The sequence below is a fragment of the Protopterus annectens genome, chromosome 8.part0 (genome assembly GCF_019279795.1).
Source record: "Protopterus annectens isolate FY-2018-M chromosome 8.part0, PAN1.0, whole genome shotgun sequence".
Taxonomy (NCBI): Eukaryota; Metazoa; Chordata; order Ceratodontiformes; family Protopteridae; genus Protopterus; species Protopterus annectens.
In genome coordinates, this window is record NC_056741.1 from 505390785 (window position 1) to 505403947 (window position 13163).

A 13163-nucleotide genomic window follows, 5' to 3' on the forward strand; every position below is an offset into this window, starting at 1 on the left:
ACGATATAAGTTATGGAATCTTTTTTTACCAAGACTTTTGAAACTCTCAGGCTATATCGCAAACCTAATAATTAGCACTAATTAAAAATTGATATTCATGAACAAGCTGTATCAAACAGAGCACCTCCACTAAGGAAGTGCAGTTTTTAAAAGCCCACTTATGAATATAAACTTGATTAAGTTGTTTTCATTTACTCATTCTATGCTTTTTTTCCTGACTTCATTTGGAGAAACAGATTCTGTCCTGACACTGAGAATAAAAAAGACAGAAACCATTTTTGAACAGAGAGCTGGATTGCTGTAGGATGCACATACAGACACACTTATTCACATACAGAACAATTGCATACCTGTAGTATGGAGAATCACCAATTCACCTTCTGAATGTTTTGTTGGCTACAAGAGAAAACATATGATACACAGTTAAAAAGCATGCATTCCCAGAAAGTGCACCCAGTGTCTTTACAGAAGGTATTATAGTCATGCGGCAAACTTGAGAAACAAGCACTGTTAGGCAATAAAGCTAAGTGCTGCACCAATTAACTACAAGTACCTAGATGGCATCATTTCCATTGAGAGATAAAGTCCTAAGACAAGGGGAGGTGGGGTTGGAATGATAGTTAACATCTTTACCTCAAATATGTAAAATACAGTGTACGATTCTGATCTCTAGTTATTAGCTAGATTTGTACTAATCTGCAGACTGATAGCCTATAACATGAGGCTGTAATCTTGATTAGAAGCTCCAGTACCTGTTAGTGCAGGCGTGGACAAAGAGAGGAATTATTGCACTCAGCCTCATCACTTTTCTTTAGTATATGAGAAAGGCTGCATGAATGAAGGTACCCTGTCTGTGGTGGAATCCCTGTTGTAGATGGAATTACAGGGATGTTCTTTCTTCAAGTGAGCAAGTCAGTTTGACTATGCCATGTATGGGTGTACAGCTGCCAGCACAGTGACCCATTACACACCAACACTTGAAGGTGACAGTTCAAGCAGTCCTCCTTTCTTGTGCAGCAATCATGGCTCCCTGACTCTCACAGATCCTGACAGTGCCACTAACATCACCAATTTGAGGGGGGGGGGTCTTAAAATTGACTAGCAAGGATGCAACTAGAAAACAAGATTCTCCTCAGATTCGGGATTAAAGCAGTTACTTAAAAGCAATATATATATATCTATATCTATATATATATCTATATCTATATATCTATATATATATATATATATATATATATATATATATATATATATATATATGTAAGCAGAAATAAGTCATGGATATACAGAAAATAAAATATTTGCCTGCGCTGCGTCTTTATACAATACCATGGCTAACACTGTTATTACTATACCCAATGTTTTATGTATGGAGCTGTCTTGTCAAATTTAGTGCCATTAATTGTTTATCTTTGCCAAAGTCTTACTGGCAGATGAAGTCAAAAGCATAAGATGTGACCAGATAAATTGTTTGGAGACATATCTCAGATCGGCATTGTCTGCAATGCATACTTCATTATACAATGCATTGCGATTCCCACCTGCCTGTCTTTAGTAATGTGTTCTAAGACTAACCATGCCCATGCCCCTATCCGAATGGTGCACCTTACATTAGGAAATTCTTTTTCATAACACTACCACTATTCAGACAAAGTGGTCATGAAGTTAGTCATAGGGTACTGCTTGACTGATCGTAAAAGGGAACAATGAGACAGATTCATAATCAGCTGCACAAAGTGTGGCGATCATGTTTGCGTCACTCCTAGCCGCCAACACAATACCAAACTATCTGGTATTTATTAAACAGCTCTACATGATGTGTAGATAAACCAAACAAAGGGGAATCACAGAATATGTTAAAGAAAGCTTAAAGAGATGAAGTACTTCCTAATTAACCAATCCAACATGGCGGAGCTATTCAGCAAGCTATGCATGACCCTGTTGCAAAACAACAAATTTTATTAAACATGTATATGCAAAGTATTTGATCTAATTTGATCTACAATATTTTTCTTTTTTTTTCTTGTATCATGGCATGCCATTTGGTATTGCACACCATTGGCTGGTAGTGTTCAGTAACATTAAACTGAATTTCACTGCCCAAGGTGAGAACTAACAGATTTTATTTGGACTGCCATCAAAAGCACAATGAAGACTGGCATTGAATAAATTAAAGCTGTTCCACTCCTATCTCTATGGCATAATGTGTGGGGGTATACAGCCTTGAGAAACAGTACAGAGGATGCAGGGATCATTCCCAGATCATTTGACTGTGATAGTTCACAATAATTCTTGACACTTATTTTTTGTACGAATGTGTTGATGTAGGAAACTCTAGCAAGATCAGTATTGACAAAAATTGACAGATAAGTCATATCAAAATGATTTAAACATGTGATGTATGTGCTGTGTGAACAACAGTAGTTCTGCTGATCTCTGTGCCCTTCACCATTACCATGGCATTAGCTAAAGTCCTGATATTGTGCGACATACATGATAGTACTAATGTGGCAAGGAAATATGAGACAGCTTAATGTATCACTGTAATTCATTACTAGCTATGTTCATTGTTACATATACATTGTGATTTGTTTCATGTGTCTTCAAGTTATTTCCCAAATCTTGTTTGAATGCTTCAGCAAAATATTGCCTTCCATATTTGCTTGCACTTGGCAGCATGAAAGTCACTTTCACAATTTAAGGAAGAAAGTGAAAAATTTAATTTAGACTGCTATAGGTAATACTAACCAGCCCAGGGACATTGCATGGCTGTCAATACTCTGGATAGTACTCAGGGAAGAAAATACACCAGACCAGTAACTTTCACAGTGGCACAAGGTATAACTGCAGTGAGCTTACAGATAAAGGATATCTGCTAAATGGTTCAATTCCACTTACATGATACTTCTACAGGGGCTTGTCTGACTACACATTTAATCACATTTTATGATAACTTTGTGTTGTTGTTTAACAAACAACTGTTGTGATGTATTGATAACAGCATGCAGTCATTAGTCTGTTCACTTTCTCACTATTTGTTATTAACTGCAAGTCTGATAATGCATTCCACAAAGTACATGTCTGATGTTGCAAGGAGATGTGAAAAGAAAAAAAATTCTCTTGAATTTATTTCTTGCAGTGATCATTGCTACATACACCCATATATTGCATTTAATTAACTTTATTTTATCTATCATATATTCCTCTTCAAATGCCTTTTCCATCTGCTGTCTATTTGGCAGCACACAACAAAATGGAGAGTAGTTGCTGCAGTAAATGCATTGGAGAGCTGTGAAAATTCTGTGGTACAAGTTATATGTGAAGTGAATCACGAGAAATAAGGTACATGATGCATTAGCTCAGATACTGTTTAGAGAACTCTGCAGTTATTCACATTATTTACTTTTCAATTTTTTTTAATTTATGATACAATTGCCTCCAATTGGCAGTGTACAAGCATAAATCACTTCTGAAGGAAAAAAGTGAAAACATTTAGTTTAGGCTTCCTTAGGTAGTGCAAGCATGCCTAGCACCATTGCACAGTATCCAAGTAACAGGGAGAGTAGTTACTTCAGTAAATGCACCTGACAGATGTCAAATTATGTTGTGCAAGGTGTAACAGAGAGACATGGGTTAAGTATGATTCATGTAAAAAAATCAAGCCATAATGATATTTTCGTTCCATCAAGCACTATCATCTCGAGCAGACATACCTTATCTTTTATCTCAAGCTGGATGCCTTCCCCAATGACTCTTGCTGCTTGGATTAGGCGGTTCGAACATTAGCTTTGCTGTGTGTGTTCATTTGGTACCCAGAAGCAGCAATTATTTTTTTAATGGATAAGTATTTATAAGATATTAGCAGCAGTCAGCAAGAATAACATTATAGTAATTGTAATTATTAATATAGAGTGCAAAATTCTAGTCCATTACTGGCAAATAAAGGCTGCAGTTTCTTACATCAGAGAAGTGATATTTGTTTATTTAATGACACATAACTACCTTTCCATCATATGTGGATGTTGCAAAGATGTACAATAGCAAATTATCATAATTCTTTATGTGTTGCCAAACCAAATATATTTAAAATATGCAGCATTGTGATATGCTACATACTAATTATCTCTTTTTTGTCTCCCCACACCATTTCTATTTTTTGTGTGTAGGATTATCATTTATTAACTATCTGCTGTTTGCATAACTCGCTGCTGAAAATTAATGATCAAAGGCACAAAGGGGTACACTTACCACTGCAGCTCAGCCTGTCATACATCCATAGATGGCAGCACAGGCACCCAGCTCTTTTAGGTCATAACTTTTCAGTGTTGTCTTCACTTCACAACTCCTGCCCTATCTGCTCCAATTTTAACTGGTAGCTGTGCCCCAGTTGCTGGTGCAGTGGGAGCCTCCAGGTGCAGTAGTAGTGGTGGTGCTGATTTTGTCACCCGGCAGGAGCTGTCAGGGTTGGTGGAGGATATAATGGAGAAGGGCTTTGGTGCACATATCATCAGGGTTGAAAAGATCTTCTGTCAAATTGCAAAGATGATGCCATGTCCGACATTGACCCAGGTAGTTGCTGCAGGAGACAGTCATGACAATTCTGAGGGTGAGAACTAGATTTTCTCTGTTCTCAAGCTGGATATGGGTACACTTCCATTGTCCCCTACCCCTGGCCAATCATGGTGTTCCATAACCTTTTGTCTTCACCACCATCCCTGTGTGTCTTGTATGACCTGCAAGTTTACGGATGCTTCCTAACCTACCCTACCTACCTACCTGATACTCTCATTCCTATCATTCTTAAGCACCTTTACAAACATTCCTCTCTCACCCCTAAAAAAAAAAAAAAAAAAAAAAAAAAAAAAATGCAGCATATGTAGCTCTCTACTTGACCTATGTGTCACCTTGACAAAGTTGATTCAGTCTAATTGGCATGAAACATTATTCTGTTGTTGTCACCCGTCACTAGGGTGGTGACTCTGAAAAGTCATGTAATTATGTATGCAATTGTACATTTACATTGCTAAGATGTGGTGTTCTTCCATGACCCTCCTGCAAATTCCTGTATTCCTTCCCTCCATCCTACCCTCTGCTTGATATACCCATGTTTACCACTGCCATATCCACTTATGTCCTGCCATCTGCTTTCCAAAGCTATTTTCACCATTGTTCTATCTACCCCTTTTTCACATGTTTAATCTGGTCAAAAGATAGATTCACACACAACACACATGGCCAAAAATGGCCAATGGAAAAGCCTTCACTTTATGTCCTCAGCATTTGCATGGAGTTTGGCAGAGCACAGCAGTGCTGAGTGACAGTGTATGCTGTTCAACTTCTTATTGAAAAAGCTGAAGATTTCAATTTAATCTGCAGCTGTCCGATTACTGTCACACAACTGTGCTTAAATCTGCTGTGCAATGGGAGTACAGAGAAAAGGCAGGCTAAAGGTTGCACCGTGGAACAGTTACTTTAATAGTTTTTAAGCTGGTGGATGTATTACTGTATTAAAGTAGGAATTCCTATTTCATGTGTTGACATAATTACCCTGTTTGTAGCCTTATATTTTTGCATATTGTCATGGGTTTAATAACAGTCATATGTCGATTTATTACTTCATGACTTCATATTCCTATCACCTATTTAATTGCAAATGCCTGTACACATTTATTTAACATAACATTCAAATAGTGCATCAAGGCATCATTTTCAAAACAATGCCGCCCCACAGATAGGCTTACTAAGCCAACCTTAACCTAGTTAAGTATTCATGTTTATTGTTTTTGCCTACCCCTTTTTTGTACATTTAGCAATTGGTTTATTGTACAGACCATGACAGATTAATATTGATTTAATGAGAAAGACTAAAACACCATACAGATGTTCCTATATGTCACATAATTGTTGCTGTTCCTCTCTGCATCTGTCTCTATCCCTCCCGATTCAATCCTTTGGATGCATTAAGTTGTCACTGTGAAGCAACAATTCTTTTGTGATTTGATGAGCTAATGCCTACTTGTGTTGAAATATTTTTGAATATTTTCAAGGGTTCTAATCCAGCCATTGTCACTTAGTGGTGTTGGTACACTAAGTTATGTATACCTGTCAGATACATATTGCTGTGAGCCACCATTATCCTTCAACTGTCATGATCTACTTTGTCCCTGCCTCCATTTCACCCTGTCAGCCTATCTTCTTTCTGGATCATTAATCTTCCAACTCTTCATTTGTACAATGTCTGGCTCTGGGCAACAAATGCAGCTAAGGCTTAACTGAAAGTACACAACTTATGGCAATGTTTTGGGGTTTGATTGCCTTCATCCACAATATTTTATCAAACTTCACAGCACTGTACTAAGCTGTGTTTATTACGTTTAATGCAATTTTGAACAAAATGAGTTGGATATATGGATTGCAATGTTCAATAGGGTGATAAAAGTATACAATCGCATTTGTTAGAAATGCACTGTCAAATAGCTATCATAATTATGTCTTTCTATGTGTTGTGCTAAGGTAATATTCAGGTATAAATCAAATGTTTAATACATATGGAGGAAATAAAAATCATGATGCTGTGTCTGACTAATGTGGCTAAATGTTTAACATATCATTATCTGACTGCTACATTAATGTGCCTGCTACCTATAGTGAAGCCTGTATTGCATAGATCTTTGCATGAATGTCAGCTCAGAGCAACATAGAGTACTGCTAATTACTATTTTAAGTTCAATCCTTCAAGATATGATTATGCATGTGCTAACGCTTTACCATCAGCAGCACAAATCAGCTCAGCAGCCCTGCACTCACAGAGTACAAAAAAAAAAAAAATTAAAGAAATGAAGTTTGGCAACAAACCAAGCTGTTCCCAGAACATCTTCATGGGGGGGGGGGGGGGGGCTAGGATGATACTAAAGGGAGTTAAGTGTGTTGGGGAGGTGAAAGTGTTAAGTGGAGGCAGAGATGGTTGGGAGGAAATGAGATAAGGATGGGGGGCTTAAAAGGTTTTGTCCAGTGTAGCTGGGTAAGCAATCACATTTTGGCATGAACTTGCTAATTGCAGGTTTATGTCCTTGATGATCAGGGGGTACTTTGGTGTTGAGTAGGTCTTGGGTTGTAAGGGTGATCATGAGGAGGTGAGTAAGAAAAAAAAAAAAAAAAAAAAAATAATAATAATAATGTATTAAATGCTGTGGGTGGATTTGAAGGGTTAGGCTTGGGAACATGGTCCAGTTTGATTTGAAGGGTCTGGCTTTAGGATGTGGTCCTGCTTGATTTGAAGGGTCAGGCTTTGGGATGGGGTACTGTTTGCTTTGTTGGTTTTCTGGTAGAGAGTTATCGCTAGGTAGAGCTGTGCAGCTTTGTTGGAGTTAGCAGGTTTTTTTTTTTTTTGATAAGCCAGTGAGTGATGGCTGTTACCATTGATGCTTGTTCACGGGCTTTCCGGCCAGTGAGTGATAGCTGTACAGCTTCAGCGATGCACAGGGAATCAAGGCCTTTACAACTGGCTTGACTGCTTTATTACAGGCCCATGTCTCGTTATGGATTTGAGTGCCAGTTAGCTGAGGAACCACTGTTTTGTTGGGGGAAATCATTGAATCTCCCATGATGCCCTGATGATAAGTAGTTGTGAATGTTTTTGTAGGATGCTTCGTTATTCCGTCATGATTCATGGTTGCATACTAGAATAACTGCCCTGAAAGGAAATTTTGAGCTTGGCTGGTGTCCCAGGGTCAGAAGCAAACCCTGTGCCTTACATCTCTGAGGTGAAGGCTTTATTAAAGGTAGTAGCTTAAAGGTAGTTGGTTTGGGGGTTATTGGTGGCTGTGTCAGGCTGTTCGTGGGCAGCTGAAGGGGATCTCTGTTGCTTCAGGAAGTTTTGTTTGGTCTGTGGCTGAAAGGGGATCGCTTTTCATGAGGTGAATCTGAGAATGTTGAGACAGGAGCAGTCTATCACTGTGGTTGTGGTGGTTGGTAATGGCGCGGATCCCCCTCCCTCCTCCTCAGTCTAAGTCACTGTTCTGCACTCCGGTATTATGGTAGGAAGGTGCAGAACCATTTTGTAGGCTGACAGCTCTCCAGGATCCCTTGCTTGCACATGTGTGGTTGTGGCTCGAGTGGTTGGTGAGTCTTAATTAAATTCAGACTATTGCAAAACCTGTTATTCAATACACTTTCTATCCTTTCTCCAGGTGGGTTCGCAGGTAGAGAGGAATGGCCATGGGCCATACATGCACATAACAGGGTCAGGAATTGGGGGGTAGTATGATGTGCTGCTTTCCTCATTGGCAGCAATTTAGCTGATAAAAAAAAAAAAAGTGTTTATTCACTGTGGCTGCCACCATGCTTTTTGACCCATTAGTCAGGCAGGTGAGGTAACTACTCAGCGGACCTGTGAGTGGTTTCACGGGCTTGCAACAAGTTGGCAAGGCTAATAACTGACAGCCATTAAGTGTCAGCTGTTGATTGTGCAGGAATGCTCGTGTTGGGTATGGGCAGGCATAAATGAGGGCAATGTAGAAGTCAGGTATCAAGACAGTTCTGTTATGGTAGGAGCAATGGGTTTATTTAGATATGCTATCAGCACATGTAACTCCAAATGACTTGGAGGAGTCATCACTGTGGATGGGGCGGTGCTGTGCTGAGCAAACATCGAAGATTGCACAATACTAATTCATGAACTTTAAGCATACTTGACTTGCTTCAGGGGTCCATTCCTTTCAGGGTATTGGGAAACCCAAAGGTTTAAAAAAAAACTGTCAGATGTGTCAGGTTTGGATTTCTGGCTGTTGACAGGTGGAATGAGGTGGAGGTTTCCTTACACTGAGGATTTAAGGGAGCAGCCCGGGTTGGTAAGTAGGTTTTGTTTTGTTTATTTCTAAACAGTGCCAGAAATGGTTAACATGCATTTTGTTAGGAAGTAGTGTATGTAGATGTCATTGGTTTGGGCTGCTGCTCCAAATACCTATTAATTGCAGAGATTTTGCATCAGGTTAGGATTATGACTGGAAATTTTGGACATTTTATAAACCTGTGGCTTTCTAGGTAATTGTTTTCAATCTGTGCAGGCTGCAATTTAAAAGTACTGACAGATACTAGAGCTTCAGAATTTATATACTTCAGACAGTGCATGATAATGCAAAATAGGTTAAGCTATCAACTTTATAAGGTGATAGTTATAGCACTATAGGTTGTATAAAGATTTGTCTAGGAAATCAAAACAATGACGTCACTGAATATGGCATAACAATATGGACAGTCTATAAGAAAACAAGGAGTGTGTTCCTAATTGGTGGTATCTTTGGGGTGACAAATTTGTCCTTTGAATAGGTAGTGTTGTTACATACCAGGTTAAGGTTTTACAGAATAGCACAAGGATCATTTCACTCTGGGTTTGGGTGAATTTTGTAGATAGGGCTTTAAGAAGCATGGTAGGTAGGCGGTTGTGTTGGGGTAGTTTTATAAACTGGGTGCGTTGTTACAGGGGAGTTAGAAGGTTTAAAGGAAGTTTGTTTGCAGGATAAGGTAGTGGTAGGACAGATCTTAATTACCTACTAGTGGTATAGGTAACATAAGGAAAGTGAGCTATCTAGGAGAAAGGATAGGGACAAACTGGGGTTAAGCATGGTTTGATAATGAGTGAATTGAGGGTGTTTATGGCTGGGCACATAGTGTACTTTATTGCTGAGCATAGGCAAGTTTTCAGGAAATGGGTCAAGGGGTGCTGGTTTTCTGTCATCTAAGGTTAGGACATTAAAGTTTTGGAGTTAGAATTTACCTACGGTAATTGAGTTGTTGCACAGGGCAGCAAGGGTGGTGCAGCAGTTAGCATTGCCACCTCACTGCAAGAGGTTCTCTGGTTCGATCCTCGGCTGGGGTGCCTTCTCTGCGGAGTCTGCATGTTCTCCCTGTGGTCGCGTGGGTTTCCTCCAGGTGCTCGGGTTTACTCCAGATGCTCCGGTTTCCTTCCACATCCTAAAGACATGCTGTAGGTGGATTGGACACTCTAAATTGGCCCTAGGTGTGAGTGCATGTGTGTATCTTCTGTGGAAGGTTGGGCGCTGGGCTGGCAACTCGACACTGTAAAACTCCACTGTCAATCATGAGCGGACAGGTGATCTGCTGTGGTGACCCCTAACTGGGAAAAGCCGAAAGAAGAAGAAGAAGAATTGAGCTGTTGCACAGCCAGAACTGGGTAGTTGGTGGGCTAAGGTTATAGGCTACAGTTGACAGGTTGTGAAACTTGATACCAGTTTTGACACTCATCATTGACTGGGTGGTGATTTGAGTTCAGGGGGTTATAGTCTGTGGTTATGGTTATAGGTTGTAAATCCATTCAGATTGAGCCATGATTTCAGCTTTGAAGGAAGCGGGCTAAAAGGGTATGTATTCTCTTGGTGTGGCTGTTCTGGTGGTACAGTGGGGTCACGGTAATCCTACTTTATTTAGTTTCATTAGGGTGTGTTTCACTGATGGTATGGCAAGGTGGGTTTGTGACGGGATTCTAAGGTGCTTTACAGATGATGTGTACACCAAATGATGTTTGGCTTGACCCTTCCCTTTATGGGAAGTAGTGGGTTGAACAATTTGAGTAGAAGGTAGGGGAAACAGCCTGGTCAGGCTGGTTGGCGGAGAAGAGGGCTAGGCTTGCCTTCTTCTGTTCCCTCTCTCATGTCTGGATGTTCATTTCAAGGATCTGGGGAAAGAAAATGAGTAGTTGGAGGAAGTTTGCTGAATAGATAAGCAAGCTGATGTAAGGATGCTGCTTATTTGTTGGAAGGTAATTAAAGGAATGGTGTCCAAAGTGAGATGGGATGCTGCTTCATAAGTAAAGTAAGTGAGCAGAGGTAAGGACCCTGCTTGTTGGGCAGGGTGAGTAAGTACGCTGCCCTGATTAACATTGCAAGGATGGTGCTTCATAAGTAAAGTAAGCGAGCAGAGTTATGGATGCTGCTTACCGGCGCAGGGTGAGTAGGTACGCTGGCATGATTAACTTTACAAGGATGTTATGCTGTGTTTAGAATCAATTATATTATGTAAATAATGAACTGGTGAACAAAGCTATGTTATGGAAATTTAATAAAGGTCATCAAATGTCATTTGGTGTGATGTGTTTATTGAAGGGGACCAGGACAATTGTAGTTTTCTGTTGTATGCCTGTATCACTGTTTCAACAGGTGATCCTGATTTTAGAATGCTGTTGTCACACTTAATTCATTTGTTTAACATATATGTCTGCTATGCAGTGTTTACACTTGCAATATGTAACCAGCTTGGTTAAACTATTCTCACAGACTCCATCAGTGTTATTCTGCAGTGCCCGGTCCTGTGTTCAACTTGCATGTTTGTCTTGCCAATGCACATAGTGTAAATATGAAACAATTCAAGTATGCAATCACCCCAACAGGAAGTCAAAGCAATGTTTGATTAAACATCCACTGGTGTGAAACAGTCAGTGTATGTCATCACATTATGTGGAGTATGTTAATGTCCCTCACAGTAACACAATGTACAATAAGGAAGAATTTACATTTCATTATGAAAATGTTTCTTTATATGTGACAGTCATAGTGATGTTGCATTCTCCTGTATACACATATGCATTTGTTGTACTACATGTGATGCATGGCATCATCTCTTCCAAACATTTATTTTTACAAATATTCCAATGTCTAATTTCACAGTGGTATTGTCCGTCTTCTTCTGTGGTGCTTGTGAATAGTACAGTTGTCCTAAGATTGTTTAAACTAGATCAGTAGGAGGGTCTGATGCCCGACATGGAAGACTGTGTGTGTGTGTGTGTGTGTGTGCGTGTGTGTGTGTGTGTGTGTGTGTGTGTGTGTGTGTGTGTAAGAGAGTGAGCGAGAGATGTGTACAGCACTTGGTGCTGTATCTACTTCTCCTAAGAATAATGCATTTAACTGTTCTCACAGCTTCATTATCACAGTTTTTGCAGAAACAACCTGTATGACACACACCAATTAGGTCACCCTGACAAAGGTGCAATCTCTCCCCTTAAGAATCAGACTTCTCCAGTGGTGCTTGTGACTAGTACATTGCTCCCTAGATTGTGTAACTAGACAGGCAGGAGGTTAGATACTCACCATGGAAGACTTTGTATGTGTGCCTGTGTTATGCTTGTTGCTGTCTCCATTTCCCCTGAAGCTAACACATTTAAAGGTGTACACTGCTCCCTTATATTGATTTTTACAAAAACAGCCTGTATGAAGCACAATGATGAGGTCATCCTGACTAAAATGCACTCTTTCCCCTTAAGCATCAGACCTCTCCTGTGGTGCTTGAGACTAGTGCATTACTCTGTAACTAAATAAGTAGGAGGCTCAATGCACAACATGGAAGGTGTGTGTGTGTGTGTGTGTGTGTGTGTGTGTGTGTGTGTGTGTGTGTGTGTGTGTGTTTGTGTGTGTGGGTGTATGAGTGTTTGCAGTCAGGTGAACATGTGCTCAGTCAAACTCTACCCTGAATAAATTATAGAAATGATGGATGACTGCACCATTCCCTAAGCCCATATCTCACAACCACAACATCTTTGCATCTCAAAGGTGTATATATGCATACTGTTTGCACTGTAATGACTACAGTTTTCTATGCATTATCTAAAGAAAATATTGCTTTATTACTCAATACTATGTCCACAAATTTGTAGATTAATGCTTCAAGTAATAGTGTCATGGGTTGAAAAATATCCATTCAATATTTTTATAGGGAAAGTGGTTCAAACATTTGAGTGGGGTGGAGAGAGAATGTTTTCATTTTTCAAATGTCAGGTGTTTTGCATGGCATCAATAAGCACACACACACACAGCATTATATTGTATGCCTAAATCCTGGACCAACACACTGACGAAGTCATAGTTTTGCAAGTGAACTGAAGCTATTTAAATGTCAGACTTCTCTTATGGTGCTTGCATGTCATACACTATCCTCTTGAATGTGTAAATATGTAGGTAGGATGCTTGAATACAGCAGCATTTAACTTCTACAAGCATGACTGCCAGTGGAGTCATGATTGTTTTACACAGATTTGTAGTGGAACTTTTGCAACCCCTAAACGGCTGTAAAAATAATGTTACCAGATATATCTCACTGGCAATAAACTACTGATGCCATCCCTTCATGGATGCTGTATGTCTCAGTTGTAGTCA

The 13163-nt window shown here is 39.7% G+C and overlaps 1 protein-coding gene across 1 annotated transcript in view; it reads right to left on the reverse strand.

Annotated features, from left to right (window-relative positions):
* Nucleotides 1–13163, reverse strand: part of LOC122808285 (melatonin receptor type 1C-like) — a 184296-nt gene that overhangs the window by 64226 nt on the left and 106907 nt on the right. The gene's annotated exons all lie outside the window — the stretch shown is intronic.